Here is a 17,891-nt window from a genome sequence, read left to right as displayed (position 1 = left end):
AGAATTTAGTGACGATTATATTCATCGATATCCCGTACTTAAGTCCGTAGTCGATATCGAACAGGAGATAAACACCTGAGTGTTACAGCCTTCCCCCTTAAAAGAATCTCGTCCCGAGATTTGAGCGAAAGACTTTTAAGAGTAAAGAAGCATGTAACTCATGTCCATACCAGTGATAGCATAAGCTAGATACAAGCGAAGACGATTATTTCAAGATTTCAAATGGGTGTAGCATGTATCATATTTATGTTAATTAGAGATGCCACAATAGAGGCAATGATTGACAGAAGAACACCTAAGGTTCCATGTGTGCAGTTGCCACTAAGATCAAGAGAAAGAAGTCCCCACATGAAAAGGGTGATTTTACCACACGACTAGATACAAATAGGTTTCGATTTTTTTACGAAGACTTCGGAACTGGTAAGAATTTTAATTAAGGAATACATCAGAGTTATATACTCTTTTGATCCAACAGTGATGGCATATGTTTTTTGATTTTTTTTCAGCAAACAACACAAAAATTGTTTCAAGGGAAAAGTCCACGAAAGATAACATATTAATGTAGTTCCATAATGGATCATGACCAAAGATCTCGATACCAGCATGCGCCAAGCAGCATAACCTTGCGTGTACATTCACAAGGGGCTCTCAGTTTCGTGGCGGCACCAAAAATCATTAATCGTGACACCATTACCGAACTCGCACCAATAATGAATCTCATGGGGTAAGAACTAGAGTATGCAGAGATGACATATCGATATAATCTAATAATGGATTACAACTACTAACCATGATACCAGCGCACCAACTTTTTTGCATTTTAGCCCCTTTAGGGTTTTTTTGCACAACTATGCCCTTTGCAGTTTCATTTCAAAAAATAGACCCTTTGCTCGGCACCATCATCATTGGCGCCAAGGCAACGCATAGTGGCGCCACCTTCTTTGGCGCCAGCATTTTCATACATGGCAGCTGATGTGTCGAGTTCCAGGGGGTCGGCGCCATAGATCTTGGCGCCGACCCCCTTGTCGGCGGCGAAAATCCTGTCAGGGGGGTTGGCTCCACAGACCTTGGCGCCGACCCCCTTTATACCGGTCAAACTGGTCCATTCGCCCGCCGCCAAACTCCTCTTCTCGCCGCCTAAGTCCTCTTCCTGAGCTCGCCGCCGCCACTCCCGGCGCCCCCGCCACCGCGCTCACCGCCCCCGAGCTCGCCGCCTCCTTCCCCGCGCCTGGCGCACCTGCCCCCGAGCCCGGCGCCCCCGTGGCTGTCGCCCCTGCCCCGAGCCCGCTCGGCGTCCCAAGGTCGCCGCGCCCGGCGGCCCTTCCCCGTGCCTAGCTCCCCCTGCCCCACGCCGGCCGCCGGCTCCCGCCCCCGCCCCGAGGTCGCCACGCCCGGCGCCCCTTCCCCGCGCCCAGCTCCCCCTGCCCCGCGCCGGCCGCCGGCTCCTGCCCCCGCTGCCCGCCGGCCTCGCAACCGCTGTCACAGCCCGCCGCACCGGCTCCGGCCCCGCTGCCCGCTCCCTCGCAGCCGCCGTTTAGGTAATTTTTTAAGCATTTTGTTAGTATTTTTAGTTAATGTGTTAGCATTTTTGTTAGGATTGTTAGTTTTGTTGCTATAAAAAGTTGTTTGTTGAATGTGATTGTCGTGAAAATGAATTTGATAAATGCTAATTTGATCGAATATGATGAATGTGAGTTGAATGTGCGGGTTTTTATATCGTCCCCGCGCAGGGGAGGTGCTGTCAAAATTTATAATTAGTTATTTAGTAGTTAGTTATAAGGTGGTTAGTATTTTAGTGGGTTGTGGTTATATTTATAGTTATGTAGCTAGTAATTAGTGGGTTGTGGTTAGGCAATAACCATCCACAGTTTATATTGAGTGTTTAATTCGTGTTTGAAATAGATGGACAATTTTTTGAGCTTATATCATGGAGGCAATGTGGAACAAGATCCGTATGGAAGTGCCAAGTTCATTGACATGCGACACGTGCCGGTACTATTCGATGGTAGACCCTCGTTGAGTGATGTGTTTACAAAGGCTAAACAAAAGCTAGGTTACCATGAAGATGATGACATTGCGGTTGACGGAGTGCTTAATATTGGTCATCCACCAAATGTCATAAGACGAGTCATCCCAATTGATTGTCAACTGGATTGGGATAATTATGTTACTTCGGCTATGAAGACCCATTTGCAACTCATGGAGGTTGTGGTGCGTCTGGTTGTAGTAGACCGTCCCCCTGAAGACTTTGGTCGTGCTATCGATGACGTGCCAAGTGTTCCTGATGCTCAATCTGGCCCCAATTTGATCCCATTAAGTCAGCGAGGAGATGGTCTGTAGACAGATTTAGCTGCGTGTATCCCTTTGGCACAAACCAATTGCAGTAAGTTTTATTGGCATTACATCTTCATTTTGGACCATGAGCACTTTGCTCATTCTATTTGACGTGGGACTGATCATCTTGTACATGTTGCAGGAGAGACCCCTACTCTTGTGGTTGATCCTCAGACCGAGGCACGTGGCTGCTTCGGTGATGGTTTTATTGCCTCCAACAGTCCTAAGTTTAGGAATGAAGAGGAGCCATATGCCTTTACTATGGCTGCCGATTCAGATGATGATCGCCCGGTTGGTGAACTCACAGAGAGTGACATTGAGATGTTGCAACGTGTTTTTCCAGACGGTCGAGATCCTAGAGTGCATGAGTTCAGCGATCTTAGTCTTTCTCATCAGGCAAATGCATAAGGAAGGGATGATGAGCTGCTAGATGCTCCTAAGGCCGGTCCTAGCATGATGATTGAAAAGGGTAGGGTCTTCAAGGACCTAACTGCCTTGAAGAGGTGGTTGCAGCATTACGCAGTCTTACGTAAGAGGTCGTATAGAGTACTTCATTCGTACGAGAAACGTCGTTACACGGTTGTATGCGACAAGGACAACTGTGCATGGAGGGTTTGTGCTAGGATACAAAAGATCACCGCAAAGTGGAAGATAACAAAAGTAGTGGGGCCACACACATGTGCTGAACATGAGTTAACGATGAAACATCGCCAATTGACATCAACCCTCATTGGGAAGCGACTTATGGGAATACTGCAGTCGGAACCAAATATGAAGGTTAGGACAATCATGAGGATCGTGGAGAATGTGTTTGATGGGTACAAGATAACATATGGTAAAGCTTGGAGGGCTAAGCAGTGTGCGTGGAAGATGATATATGGGGACTGGGAGTCTGGGTACGAGCAGCTACCTATTCTTTTAAATGCAATGAAGGCGGTCAATCCAGGCATGCATTATGAGTACATCTAAACCAAATGCATGGATTGATGGGAGACAGATATTCTTCCGTGCGTTCTGGTGCTTTCCCCAGTGTGTGGATGCCTTCCGGCATTGTCGTCCTGTCTTTTCAATTGACGGCACATTTCTTCTCGGCAAGTACCAGGGCACTCTTCTAATTGCCATATCCGTTGATGCAAACAACAATCTAGTTCCCCTAGCATTTGCTCTGGTTGAGAAAGAGAACAAAGACAGTTGGGGGTGGTTCCTGCGACTGGTCCGGATACATGTGGTTGGCCCAGGACGAGAAGTTGGTGTAATATCAGATCGGCACCAGGGAATACTCAACGCGGTCCGTGAGCAGATCGATGGGTACCCTCCTTTGCATCACAGGTGGTGTACTCGACACCTTGCTGAGAATCTTCTGCATAAGGATGGTGTCAAGGATAACTTTGAGCTTTTCCAGGAGACATGTCGCCAGCTTGAAGACAAGTTCTTTAGAGAAAAGTTAGAAAAGCTCAAAGTCGCAACAAATGCCGAAGGCAGAGATTGGTTGAATGGATTGATGCCGAATTTGGAGAAGTGGACGAGAGCTCACGACTTAGGTGGATGGAGATATGAGTTCCAGTGTAGTAACATGGCCGAGTCCTTCAACAAATTATTGTTGGGCATACGTGGTATGCTGGTCACTGCTATAGTAACATTTACCTTTTACAAGCTTGTGGCATGGTTTAATGCAGAATGAGGGAGAGAGATGGGCTCCAAAACCTAAGACCTTTCTAGAGAAGGCAAAGGAAAGGGCAAACACACACAATGTTGATTGTTTTGACTTACAGTCAGGGACTTATGAGGTATTCCTTCAAGCTGGTACTACTTCCGATGGCGAGTCACAAGAGTCGAGGAAGCATGTGGTTGTCCTTAATGACTTGTCATGTACTTGTGGCGCACCCAAGCAATACCATTTTCCATGTTCTCATCTAATCGCAGCTGCTCAAGCTCGCAACTTTGGCTTAGAGAGGAGGATACGTCAAGAGTTTACTATTGATAAACTAGTGTTGACTTGGAGTCCAAGATTTATTCCTTATCGTGACGCGGGTGAGTGGCCTCCGTACGATGGCCCAAAGTATGTCGCCGATCCAAGCAGTCGTTGGACCAAGCGTGGATCCAGGAAGAGGACGAGGCACAAGATGGTTATGGATCAGGTTGGTGGTAGGAGTAGAAGGGGAAGGAGAACACCATTTCTTACTGACCCCGAGCAGTATGAGTGTGGCAACTGCGGTAGACTTGGTCATAATTCACGCACTTGTCGTTGGCAGATTAGCGAGGTTTGTATTGTTCAGTTTAATGATACTACCTTAATTTTATTTAATAAGGCTATATTACTTACTAACATTAGTTTCATTTTGTAGGATGGCACAGTTCCACCTCCTCGACCCGTTCTACGACGAGAGCCACCGGGGGCGCCTTCTGTCGGAAGGCCAGGTATTCAATTGTAAATATTTTTTGTAGAATTGTTGTTGTACAAATGGTGTTGCTAATATAATATTTTTCCGTGTAGGACCTAGCAACGCTTCGTTCTCGGACACACAATGGGTTCCTAGACATGGTGTTCGACGAGAGGTACACTAATTACCTCAGACGAGCAGGTCTAGATGTAATATCGTACCAGTTACGACGCGGGTTGCCTACTATTGACTCGACGGCCATTACTGCACTTGTGGACATGTATTGTTAGGATTTTGTAAAATTATTCTTGAATCATTGAGCTCATTTACACTAAATTATTTTTTTAATTATGTAGGTGGCGGCCAGAGACACATAGTTTTCATCTTCCTTTTGGTGAGATGACAGTCACATTAGAGGATACACAGAAGATACTTGGACTCGATGTTGGTGGCAGAGCAGTGACATGCCAATGTGAATATGACGGTTGGAGGGCTAGAGTTGAGGCCTTTCTTGGTAGAGAGCTTCCTGCTGAGGGTGTTGACAGGACTGCTGGAGTACGCATCACATGGCTCCGTCAGTCGTTTGGTGTGTGGCCTGCTGATGCTGATGAGGGTAGAGTCCAGTTCTATTGTCAAGCTTGGATCCTGCACATGTTTGGTTGTGTCCTCTTCCCAGACGCCACAGGAGACTGCGCGTCATGGATGTACATCCCATGTCTAACCGACTGGGATACAGCTAGACACTACAGTTGGGGCTCCATTGTGCTTTTTTTTTGTACCGGTGGCTTTGTGAGGCTTGCCGTCGTACGTCCTCCTCTTCGTCTATAGGCGGTTGCGTCTACCTCCTGCAGATATGGATGTGGTACGTCCTCCATAATTTAGGCAAGGGTAAGACTAGGAGACGTTGACTTGGTTTGGACTTGTTATGTAATGTATGAATTATATGGACTTGTAATGAACTTATTTATCCTCTACGGGCTTGTATGGCATTTTTATGGACTTGTATGAATTCTATGGACTTGTAATGCACTTGTTTGGACTTGTATGAGCTTGCTTGGAATTTTTTAAAATTGTATGCACTTGTATGTTATGCTTATCTATGTGTATATGTTGGATTGACAAAAAACAGAGAAAACCCTGCAGAAATTTTGTGAAATCTGTGATTATGTCATGTAGCCTTTACAGAACTATTACATAGCCTTTTCAGAAGCATCAATTTTCGGACTAGCATCTAGACTTTTCAGATCCATTTCGTAGCCTTTTCAGGAGTGTATAAATAGCCTTTTCAGAGTGTATAAATAGCCTTTTCAGAGTGTATAAATGGCCTTTTCAGAATCAACAATATCCTACATTATCGTAGGACATGTAGCCTTTTCAGAACCAGAACATAGCCTTTTCAGAGTTTTTGTACATATCTGTTATCATAATCCATTACACTACCTATCCTTTCGCCTATATATACACGATCCTTTGTACATTTGCTTCATTGTGCAATACAATGGCTTCAGGGTCTTCTAGGGGCAAGGGTGCGGGAAATGAGAGACGAAAGGATGGAGGGAAGTTAACTCCAATGTGTTTCGATGGCCCTCTTGGTCCAGATTTTTTTGAAGAGGCGGTTTTTAACTTTCCAGTTCAAAGTAAAAAATATTTCAACAAAGAGGTTAGACTTAGGTCCTACGATAATAGGAGAGAAGATTGGCCAAAGTGCATGCATGGTGAGGATTGCTTCGTGCAGATGTTCGTTGAGGGTGGAATTGATGGAGGCCGGTGTTTCTTCAGATGTCCTTATGCATATGTAAAAATTAATTTCTAATCCTTTGTTCTAAATACTTTTGTTGTTTAGTGAAACTAACTATAAACATTTACGCAACATTCATTGGTCAAGGAGAATTGTGGGTTCACTCGTTGGGTAGATCCTCGTCCGATTTTTCCTCATGCGGAATACATATCCTACCTACAGAATATGATATTTGATCTAGAGAGGGAAGTAAGCAACAGAAATGACAAGGAAGAAAGAGACAACAACAATGGTGGTGCTTCACAGGTGCAACTATGCCCAGATCCATATTGTTGCTGCCCTTGTCACAACAAGAATGTTGGTCCTCCGACGTCTCCACCGCACCCACAGCAGACAACAACAATGGGAGGATACTATGGAGAAGGGTCCACACAATTTGGAATGTGGGAGCACTACTAGAAAACTCTTCTGTATCAATTGCTTTCAGCGTGTTGATTATCTTTATCAATTACTTGAAGTCGCCTTCAACAATTGCTTTAAATGTAGTTTTCATCAATTGCGTATTTATGTCGTTTTCATCAATTTAAAGGTAATTCATTACGAAATATCATTGTTCGATAATACATAATACCGAATAATAAGTTCATTATTACATAACTTCAAATAAAACACCTAGACTACTAAGTGCAACGGGGCCATTTGCCCTTGCGAAATGCATCAGGGTTCTCCTCCATTGCTTCCTTTGCACGACATGCACGCTCAAGCTTCTTCTCTTTCTCTTCCCTGCATTTAGCAACACACCTCATTTCCTGTTCGTCTTCACGTTGTTGCTCGGCAGCAAGCTCATCTCGTCTTTTCTCCATCCTCTCTTTGTCCTCTGCATCCCACTTTTTAAGATTCTCCAACCACTTCTTGCCTTTCCATGATATTTCTGTGTCAATCCACTGCTCGAAATCACATAGCGGTGGAGGAGTCTACAAAACATGCAATTATTAGTAGGCAAAAAAACATTCACCACTCCGAGTCTTCAAATTGTTAACATATTACAAGACTATTCTCACCATTAAATTCATTCGACGTTGAACAATAGTTGGCTCAAATGCAAAGTTAGCACACATCCAATACCTCTGTCGATAGGTGTCATGATCCTCAGACTTATCAACCTTACAAGGATCACCACAAAAACACATAGGCACTGGAACACCACTTGGCAAAGGCAGCGGGTCGAAGGCAGTTCCGGTCAAAGGACACTTCCTAAATTTCCATAAGCTTTATAACAATCACAAATATAATAGACTCACAAAATAAGAGACGGATCCAAAACTTACCTTTGTTTAGCAGATTTACCATGCCTAGACATCCTATAAATCAGGCTGATATCTCTATTTTCGAAGAATTGGAATGAGCACACCAACCAGTCAGACGTAGGGTCCTAGTTATAGGCACGTACCTCGGCGCCATAGATCTTGGCGCCGAGGTAGGCGTCGTTGACCAGTCGCCTACCTCGGTGCCAAGATCTATGGCGCTGAGGTACGTGCCACGTATATTCCAGGTCATACCTCCATCTGACGTATGCACGCTAATAATATTGGCACCGGCACACACAGCATCGGCGCCAATGATAATGGCGCCGAGCATAGGGTCCATTTTTTGAAATTAAACTGCCAGGGGCATAATTGTGCAAAAAAACCCGAAAAGGGCCAATTTGCAAAAAAGTTGGTACTAGCGCGTGCCGAGCAGCACAACCATGTGTGTACATTCACAGGAGGCCCTCGGTCTCGTCGTGGCACCATTAGTTTTAGTCATAACACCATTGCCAGACGTAATCAATAAGAAATCTCACGCGGCACAAATATACTGGGCAAGAATGACAATATACAAAAAGAGACTCCACCTATAAGAATGATACAAGTAGAGAGCCAAGTAGATCATGGCCCGATGAAATGAACAAGGCATGGCCATAACCTAAATTTGATGAAAGGGGTATGATGGGAGACTGTTATTTCAGCCCAAGAATATTTCTATGTCCATCGCAGAGATTATCAAGTCAACGATTAGTGTCTGATTAGATATAGAGGGGAAAACGATTAGAAGATTAAATTGGTATGCCTTCGAGAGATATGAAGAAACCAAAGGCATTAAATTCAAGAAAATTTATTGGGCATTCCTTTCCTAGGTTAGATTGAGAAAGCAACAATGTAATTCTCATGGAGAGGCAAAGCAGAATAGAAACATCAGCTTGCACCAACCAAACAAGGGTATGGTTTAGGATGAGAATATGACCATAAGAGAGCTACAAGTGAATTGTCAAGATCACAGACCCGAGATCCTTATCTTAAGCTTCGGTGCATTTACTTTCTACGAGAAGTTTACCTAAACACCTATTTAGATAAGCTTGGTCCTAAAGTAACGATAGAAATTTAGACTCGTCCACTTTTGGAAACTGGGGAAAAATTTTAGGGAATTAACATCGAATTGGGTCATGGCTCCTAGGTGAGGACATGGCCTAGCTTTGGGTTCATGCAAACAAACTACCCGCATTCTACCAACACACAAGCACAGAAACAAACACAAGTCGCACAAGCGGTCAAACTAAGAAGAACCACAGGCCACATAAACACATGTCTAAAGGACACAATAAACAAATCTAGAAATTTCTTATAGGACAGTAATGCTTCACACATTTTCCAATTATTTATTATCGGAATAAAGACGAGAGAAGCATGTTCGTTCATAATCACCAATTATTAGAATAAAGGTGAGAGAAGCATATTTTTGCGTAAACAACCAACACGAAGCAACAATCAGGATGCATGCTCGTCCTATTCGTCCTCACGAATTTTGCCAACATAATGTGGCAATAGCGTTCTATATCGGTGGCATATCTACGTTCTCTCTCGGTATATTGCTAGTCGTCAGCTACACATACGAGTTCGAAGTTAGTGTACCTAAAGAAAATTCTATCACAGCCCAGTTCCCAATGATGCAATTCACACATGACAGTTTATCTCAGTATATACTCCATATATTTCTATATGGAGGCCAGCTCTTCATTAAGCGTCGAGCCACACATAGGCGCCGCTGCCACACTTTAACCATAGGGCAGCTCATTATGGTAACTCACCTTCTTACCTGAGTGTAGGTGTGTCGTTGCAAATACATTACACTTCTCAGTATTCCCATGTCTGTATGCCCACACACATCCAGGGGGTACTGAATCCCGGAAAAGTAATTACTCCACATCGCAGCCTTCATATATACATATGTGTAACATGTATATAATCAAGCGCTTTTTATACTCTCCCAAGACCGACGTTTGTTCGGTCATGCTCTCACATCTCACCTTACCTGAGCGTCGATCCATTCAAAACTGAATGGCCTAAAAAATAACATTACACATGTATGCATTACCCTTCCCAGGTTGTGGGTTAGTATTCTGAACTAAGCCACCTAATAGTCCTTAATTTAGGGCTTAACAGAGGATGTCGCTAGCATTATAGTTTTTAAAATATGTTTTTCAAAACCAAAAATGTGTTTAGTTGAAAATAGATTTTCCAAAACCAAAATTTTGTTTTGAAAATACGTATGTGACCGTATCATACTTAATCAAGCTCCGATACCAGCTGTCACAGAACCTCCCAAGTTATCGGGCCCACATGCACCTGTCCTTGTCTCAAAGACCTCATATGGCTATGCATGTGCACCAAACAACTTAACAGGATTTGTCCGAGTGCCTCGAGGACCCCGGATAAACGACTTACCACCAAGATCGCAGGATTAAGTAAACACAAATCACACACAAACATTTGCAGCGGAAAATCTTTATTACAAAATGGTTACAAGTTACAACATTTACAAGTTATAACAAGATTACAATATATATCATCGGAGTGATTACAAAAGAAAGTGATTCAAAAAAATTACAATTTAAAATGTATAAAACATTTATAGGTTTTCAAATACATGCTAGCTTAAGTGACAATCCTCAATAAAGAAGCTAAAGATGGGATATACTTATATAAGAAGGCCGAGCCCACCGGCACTTAGCACCATCCACAACGGAACAAACTTATAACCTGAAAAACAATAGGGAAAAAACCCTGAGTACGCAATTACTCAGCAAGACTTACCCGACTAAAGAAAAGACTCTCAAGGGTATGCTGGTTTATTGGGAATCAAGGTAAAGCTTATCAAATTTCAAAGACTCATTTTTGCAGAAAAGCTTACTAGTAGTGGATCCTTATGCCAAGCTTTTACTTCACCAGTTAAGTACTTTTCCTGAATCTAGATTTTCCTAATCTAGATCATTCACTTGTCCTACACTAGATTCATTTTAGCAGCTTTAGTTTCACTTGTTATCTACGATGAGGGTTGAAGATCCAGTCTTCATATCCGAGAAGTTCGACGATCTGAATCGATTAATACCCAGCTGGGGATCTCCAACCACACGACATATGTAGCACTAAACCCTTGCATATGTCAACTCGCCACCGGGTTTCTCAAGACCAGAACGGGTTCACGCGACCCGAGAGCACAGCACTCCACCGTCCAGCCATTGGCCTAGTTGGTACACGTTACTCTCGCCATGGTGCCCGCCATGTTTCCGAGAGTACAGCACCCCACCTTCCAGTCTCTTGCCACGGAGGGTACAAGCTACTCTCGCCATCTCTCCGCTCCCAGTGCGTGTGAGCTGTTCTGGTATTGGTCCGACCGAGGCAAAACTTACCCATGATGAGGCATGTGGCCAGTTAAAGGGTCCTAGATCAACAGGCCAACAATCAGAACAGTCCTTAAGCGACACAAACGGGCGACCTTTCCTGCTCAGCATCTGGTCTAGATTTATTCCAACCATTCTCCCATTTTTGGTACCCGGCAGGGGTACTCTTTTCCGAATGATGAACCCACTCCGGCCGAAGGGGAATCATCACCATAAGTTTGCTTTGATTTTTGAAACAAAAAGCCCATAACAGTGTTCCACATTGTTCTTTTTTTAAACAAACGATTTTTCAGTTTCTAAGCAGGGATAAGCGTTATCAGTTCTTTTTATAAAACAGGTATCAAGGAATAGTAATCGAATACCAAGGAATGGCAATGCATCAATTATTTCATCACTCAACTCCTATCACCTAAGCAGCATATAAGTGATAAAAGTTTTATAACAACAAGGAGGTGGCAAATGCACCGGGGCTTGCCTGGGATAACACTAGGTTAGTGTGGTTAGATGACGACCACTTGGTGAGCATCTTCCGTCCTAGCACTTGATCAGATCATCCATTCCGCTGGTTCGTTCACCAGCATCATTTTGAGATCAACTCGGCTCTTGTCCTCCGCATCACGTGTAACGAACCTGAATGATATGCATAATGCACATGAATGATTATGAGCAGGAATAGCACAAGATAAACAATGCTACAGTAGAAAGCTAAACACTTAATGGTGAGGCGCAAACAACACCCATAAGTAAATGCTAGACATCGATAAATGGCTAAACACAATAATCTCGCTTCTTTAACTCAAGCATCAAGCCTCAAAAGGCTGCACGTAAATCTTAATCTCATGAACTAGAGTATCCTACCGAAGGATTAACACCACTCTTAGTATTAATGAACAACTCATTATTAACAAGCATAGAATTCTATGGAATAAAAATTATCTTAACTTAAAGGCCTAAAACACTTGTATGCATAAACACTAGACACCTCTAACTCTACACCCAAAACATTGTCAAATAGCCTAGTATTCTGTAAAACAACAGGCTCAACAAATTGAAGATTTAAAGCACTTATGTGCACTAACCATCACATAATTCTCATGTTTCAGTTGAAATCGGCTTATTGATACTACTCGTTTTTAGACACTCAGGGCAGCAAGCAACATCCAATCAAGGTATCTAATCGTTCACTAAACATTTAGTATAAAGACTACAAGTAAAGCATTATCGTGTTCAAATAAACCAAAGAAGTATAACAATACTGATAGAACCTATCTTAGAATAAGGACAGAAGCATTACAGCTAGCCTTCTAAACTTAAATGGTACATTAGAGATCAATATATTATTGTCTAAAATCTAAGTGTACTATCTAACTAGATGAATATATGAATATACTGGTTTGGAAATAATACGGAGATATACCAGAAGACGTAACCCATTCTAGTTTACATTCGAATTCAACAAGTAATATATATACCCACATGAAGATGAATTATATTGCACTAATAAATATTTATCTAAGGTATTTATCCGGTCATTAACAAAGAATATCATACTACTAAAGCATAGCATGGATTACTATCACCACTACATTCAACCAGTCTTCAACAATCAAAAATAACTAATTCTATCAAGCCAAACAAGAATGACCCCAAACAATCACTTTACCACACGCAGATTTTTCTGGACAGCAGCACAGTAGTCAAATGTTTTGTTCATAACTCACAAAATATGCATCAAATATAGTAAACTAGGACTTTCTGGAAAGCTATAAAATTCTCTACATCTTTGGTATTTCATCAGAACAAGATTCAACCTTTAGAAATGTCAAACAGTGCTAAACATAAATTCTGTCCAGATTTGGACAGAATTCGACTACTTACTTCAAAAATTCATAGCTGGAGTTTCAGGTATCCAAATCAGGTGATCCTAGACTTTTTAGAAATCTAGTAGAATTGTCTACAATTCATTTATAAACATCACAAGTTAATTCAATACATACCAAAGTCAAAAGACAGGGGAAAGGCTCTGCTGTCCAAATTTGGACAGATTCAGAGATCCTAACTCAAATAGCTGTAACTTAATTTACAGATCACTAAAAAGGGTGATCCAAAATTTGTGGGAAAGCTTAAGGAAAGTACTACAATTCTCCTATAATTACTAATGACTGATTCTCAGTTTAACTCAGCCAAACAATCCAATTTTAGAAACCTGTACAGAATTTGGACATATTCTGAAACTGGACTTAAGAAAATCATATCTTTTAAACTACTAGGCCTATGGTCATAAAATTTTTACACAAGCAAGATAAAGAAGTGAGATACAACTTTTATATATAACATTTCTACAGAAAACAATATTTACTTCACTCAACTACCTGCATACTAAAACTGGACACAGTCCAAACAGCCAACATTCAATTTACTCATATAAACTTTCTACACTTATCATGTGTTTGACACTTTCTAATCGCATATATAGATTTCTGCTATTTTATAGCCATGAATCCATTTACTTCACATAACCTAGTATTTTAAGCCTAATCTCATATCATGCAAACAAAGAATCAATTTAAGCACACTATGGCTGCACCTATATTCATCCAAGCACATTCTATACATTATATCATCACATAGAAGAGCTCCCTTTTTAATTATACTATGCATATATCTTCATCCAATGATTCACACAATTTGCATCTCAACCTAGACTTCACACGACGTAACTATTTCATACCCACACAATCACGCCAATACAAGAAAACGTGGCTTCACAATAATATGTACTGGTCTATTCAAACGCTCCTCGCTATCCCTGTGTTTCAGTCCACGCCCCGCATATACATAAACAAGATAACCATCACAACAACTACGTCTATTCCCTCCACCCACCCATACAAGGTAATTACCATGAATTGTGAAAGAGCTCACCATAACTAAACCAAACTCGAAATCACGAGATCGACGATGATTTTTGGTTCGAACCTTCTACCGAACATTTAGCAAACGTCGAACGGGCCTCACTTCTTCATCATCGGTCCCGAGGGTTTCTCTCCTCACAAGAACACACAAATATACACATGATTAATAGTTTATAATCGACACCGAGAGACAAAATACTCAAGTAAGAATATAACCTCATCGCTGTGCAAAGACTTGCGGGTCACGTATGGAAAATAATGAACTCCAGTTCAAACCTCCCATCAAACATCTGGTGCGCGTCGAGGACATAGGTCTGCCCCGTCGTGCTGCTGCTCGCACAGAGACAGAGAGGGGCGAGCAGAGATGGCTAGGGAGTTGGGCGAGCTCGGACCTAGGGAACAGAGGCATGGCCATGAGAACTAGCTGGAGCAGGGACGAACGCCAGCGACGAGAACGAAGCGGCAGCCGTCCAACGCAGGGGAGATGGGATGCCAGCCACCAACAGAGAGAGGGGGAAACAGAGGCAACCGAATTTGGACAGGGGCGAGCTCCATGGCGGCTAGAGGGAGTGAGCTGAGGGAGGGGCGGCGTCCATGGGAGGGACAGGAGCAGGGACGCCGAGCTTTGAACCGATGGAGGGAGATCAGGAAAAGAAGGGGCAGCGACCTCCATGGCTGAGTAGTCGAGGGCGCTGGCCAAGGTAATCACGCAGGGAGCGGCGACGGAGAAGACACCTCGTGGAGGAGATGGCAGCCAGCGCTGGAGATAGGAACGACTGGAAGAGGCGAGCACCATGGTTGGCGGCGCCCATGGCTGAAGGGCGAGATGGGGATGGAGGAGCAGAGGAAGCATCGGCCACCTGCAAAGAAGGAAGGGGGCATCGTCCTCAGGGCTAGGAGCTGCGGTGAGGAAGATGGCTGGTGTGGGGAGGAAATGGTGCAGCAGGCCGAAGCCAACAGCGTCCTGCGCTCGATGGGGATGTGGGCACCGTGAAGATAAGCCTGGAAGCTTGAGCGGTAGAGAAGAAAAATATAGATTTTCTTTTTTTCGATTGAATTGACGTGAGTAACAGCAGGAGATCGACGCGAGGGAGCTACTAGAAGTTGGCGTGCACAAGATAACGAGAGAAAGAAACGAGGCTTAGGGAGATAAGGAGAATTTTGATTTTTCTTCTCCAAACCATTAACAAAATAAACATGTACATATTTTGGGGTTCTGAAATCTGGGTCTAAAAAAATATGAACAGGTCGAATCAAACAAAACTGGCGATAAAATTTGAACCAGGTTTGATTCGATTTAATTTGAAACCTGATAATTCACCCGCAGTCTGAACATGGCAACATATTAATTATGAATACTCAATATCGGCTCTGATTATCTTGATTTAATCTAATCTCACATCAAAACGTTTGTCGTCGAGTTCTAATTAATTTGCTCGGGACAAACTCACACGGCTGATTTGAGCTTTCCAAATTCATACTTGTTTCGTTGATAAATTTCAAACCAAAATAAGACTCGACATTTTAGGCGATTATTTAACTACGAGTTTCACAAATTATTTTAGACTGTTCAGACAAGTGGAGGCAGATAAGATATTTAAAATCGTAATAGGCGAAGAAGATTAGAATTTAGTGACGATTATATTCATCGATATCACGTACTTAAGTCCGTAGTCGATGTCGAACAGGAGATAAACACCTGGTGTTACAGCAGTCTTCGGAACATCACTTGCCCTGATCTTGATTTGATGATAACCAGAGCGAAGATCGATTTTTTATAATACCTTGGCCCCAACTAACTGATCAAATAGAACATCAATGCGTGGTAAAGGATATTTGTTCTTAATAGTCACTATATTAAGAGGGCGGTAATCTATGCACAACCTTAGAGTTTCATCCTTCTTTTTCACGAATAAGGCTAGAGATCCCCAAGGCGAAGTACTTGGACGGATGAATTCCTTTTCCAGCAATTCTTGCAGCTGCTTCTTCAATTCGGCCAATTCTGCGGGTGGCATCCGGTATGGCCTTTTTGATATGGGTGTTGTTCCTGGCTGCAATTATATAGAAAATTCTATGTCTCGGTCGGGAGGCATTCCAGGCAATTCGTCAAGAAAGATGTCGGGATACTCACTAGCCACAGGAATCCTTTCCAAGGGTGATTCAATCATGGAAAAGGCACAAGAATGGGTGTCACCTTGGCTGGGAAGGTATAAGAGAAGCTCTCCGCAGGTGGGTGTAACACCCTGTCCTATCCCTGGACCAACGGTACTTACTCATGGCAGCTCGCTTAGGATCATATATTGTTCCCACAGACCAACACGAGTATTTTGTACGCACTTTGTCCTCACTCATGCGCACCCGAGAAAACTTCCCAGTCGGTCACACATCCTAAATTGCTCCAAGCCAAGCACGCTTAACTTGGAGGTTCTTTCGAGACAGGTTTCCGAAAAAAAAGATGCACCTTGTTGGTATGAATATTCTATTATTTCTATTAAGCATTGGGTCAGGATATCACAATCCTAGGGGCCAGGATATCACAATCCACCCCCTTAGAAGACCGACGTCCTCGTCGGTCAACCCAATACAGGAACCTCCCCTCTTAGCCATGTCTGTGTGTCTAGTGTCATCATATGCCATGCCATGTGACCACTCTGGGCCCACATGCGCCATATACCTAAACCCCCTAGCCCACACACGCCCATGAAACCTCGAGGGTCGTCTCTGATACCACTTGTAACACCCCATCCAATCCCTGGACCAGCGGTACTTACTCCTGGCAGCTCGCTTAGGATCATATATTGTTCCCACAGAACAACACGAGTCTTTTATACGCACTTTGTCCTCACTCATGTGCACCCGAGAAAACTTCCCAATCGGTCACCCATCCTAAAGTGCTCAAAGCCAAGCACGCTTAACTTGGAGGTTCTTTCAAGATAGGCTTCCGAAAAAGAAGATGCACCTTGTTGGTATGAATATTCTATTAATTCTATTAAGCCCTGGGACAGGATATCACCATCCTAGGGGCCAGGATATCACAGTGGGGGAGTGTATTTCAAGGGCTTAGGCTCCGACATCTAGCAAAACCTGGTGCTGTGTCATCCAAGCAGTTCCTAAGATGATGTCCACATTTTGTAGCCCTAGAATAATGAGATCAGTTTTGAATATTTTGGCTCCCATCTTTATAGGTGCGTGTTGAATTTGGTTAGATGCAATTTTTCCCCCTGGCGTTGCGATCATGATTGCCCCTTTTGTGTGGAAAAATGGTAGTTGGCACTTGACACTGAACCTTGGACTGATGAAGTTATGTGTGCGCTAGAATCAAATAAAACAAGAGTAGGATGATTAAAAACGGTAAAGGTGTCAGTCATGACGGGTGCTCCTTCGAGAAGTTCAGCTAATGTGGGGAAGTTCAATCTGCCCTGCCTCACTTGCACTTTTATTTCCTTCCCTGGTTGTGATTTGCATTCTGAGCTGGCTTTGGCTAGTTCCATGGACAATCCTTGGCATAGTGACATGTGTTGCCACAAGTAAAACATTTGTTGCCATTGCCCTGGCGGTACTGCTGTTGTTGTTGTGGGGGCTGGTTGTTGGCATTCCTCTAAGCTGGAGCTTGAGGATGATTGGGTGCTTGCTGTTGTGGTGGCCTAAGTACCCATCTTCCTTGTTGCTGTTGTGGTCCCCTGCTCTAGATGTTGGACAATATCCTGAAATGTTGAGGCTATGTAGAGGGTCCTGCCACAGGTGCTTTCCTCTTTTTCTTTGCTTTGTGGGCTATGATACAATCTTCTTGTGAGATGGCCAAATTG

General features: G+C 43.2%; 1 long non-coding RNA gene across 1 annotated transcript; it reads right to left on the bottom strand.

The window, feature by feature from the left end:
* Positions 1–10,262: 10,262 nt before the first annotated feature.
* Positions 10,263–15,027, bottom strand: LOC100383906 (uncharacterized). The gene is made up of 3 exons (NR_160001.1): positions 14,096–15,027; positions 11,646–11,800; positions 10,263–10,529 (listed from the first exon to the last, which is right to left on the bottom strand). It is a non-coding gene; the product is annotated as an uncharacterized lncRNA (long non-coding RNA).
* Between the last annotated feature and the right edge of the window lie 2,864 nt (positions 15,028–17,891).

Source organism: Zea mays, chromosome 6 (assembly GCF_902167145.1).
Source record: "Zea mays cultivar B73 chromosome 6, Zm-B73-REFERENCE-NAM-5.0, whole genome shotgun sequence".
In the NCBI taxonomy this organism is placed as follows: Eukaryota; Viridiplantae; Streptophyta; class Magnoliopsida; order Poales; family Poaceae; genus Zea; species Zea mays.
This window is presented reverse-complemented; position numbering and strand designations above follow the sequence as displayed.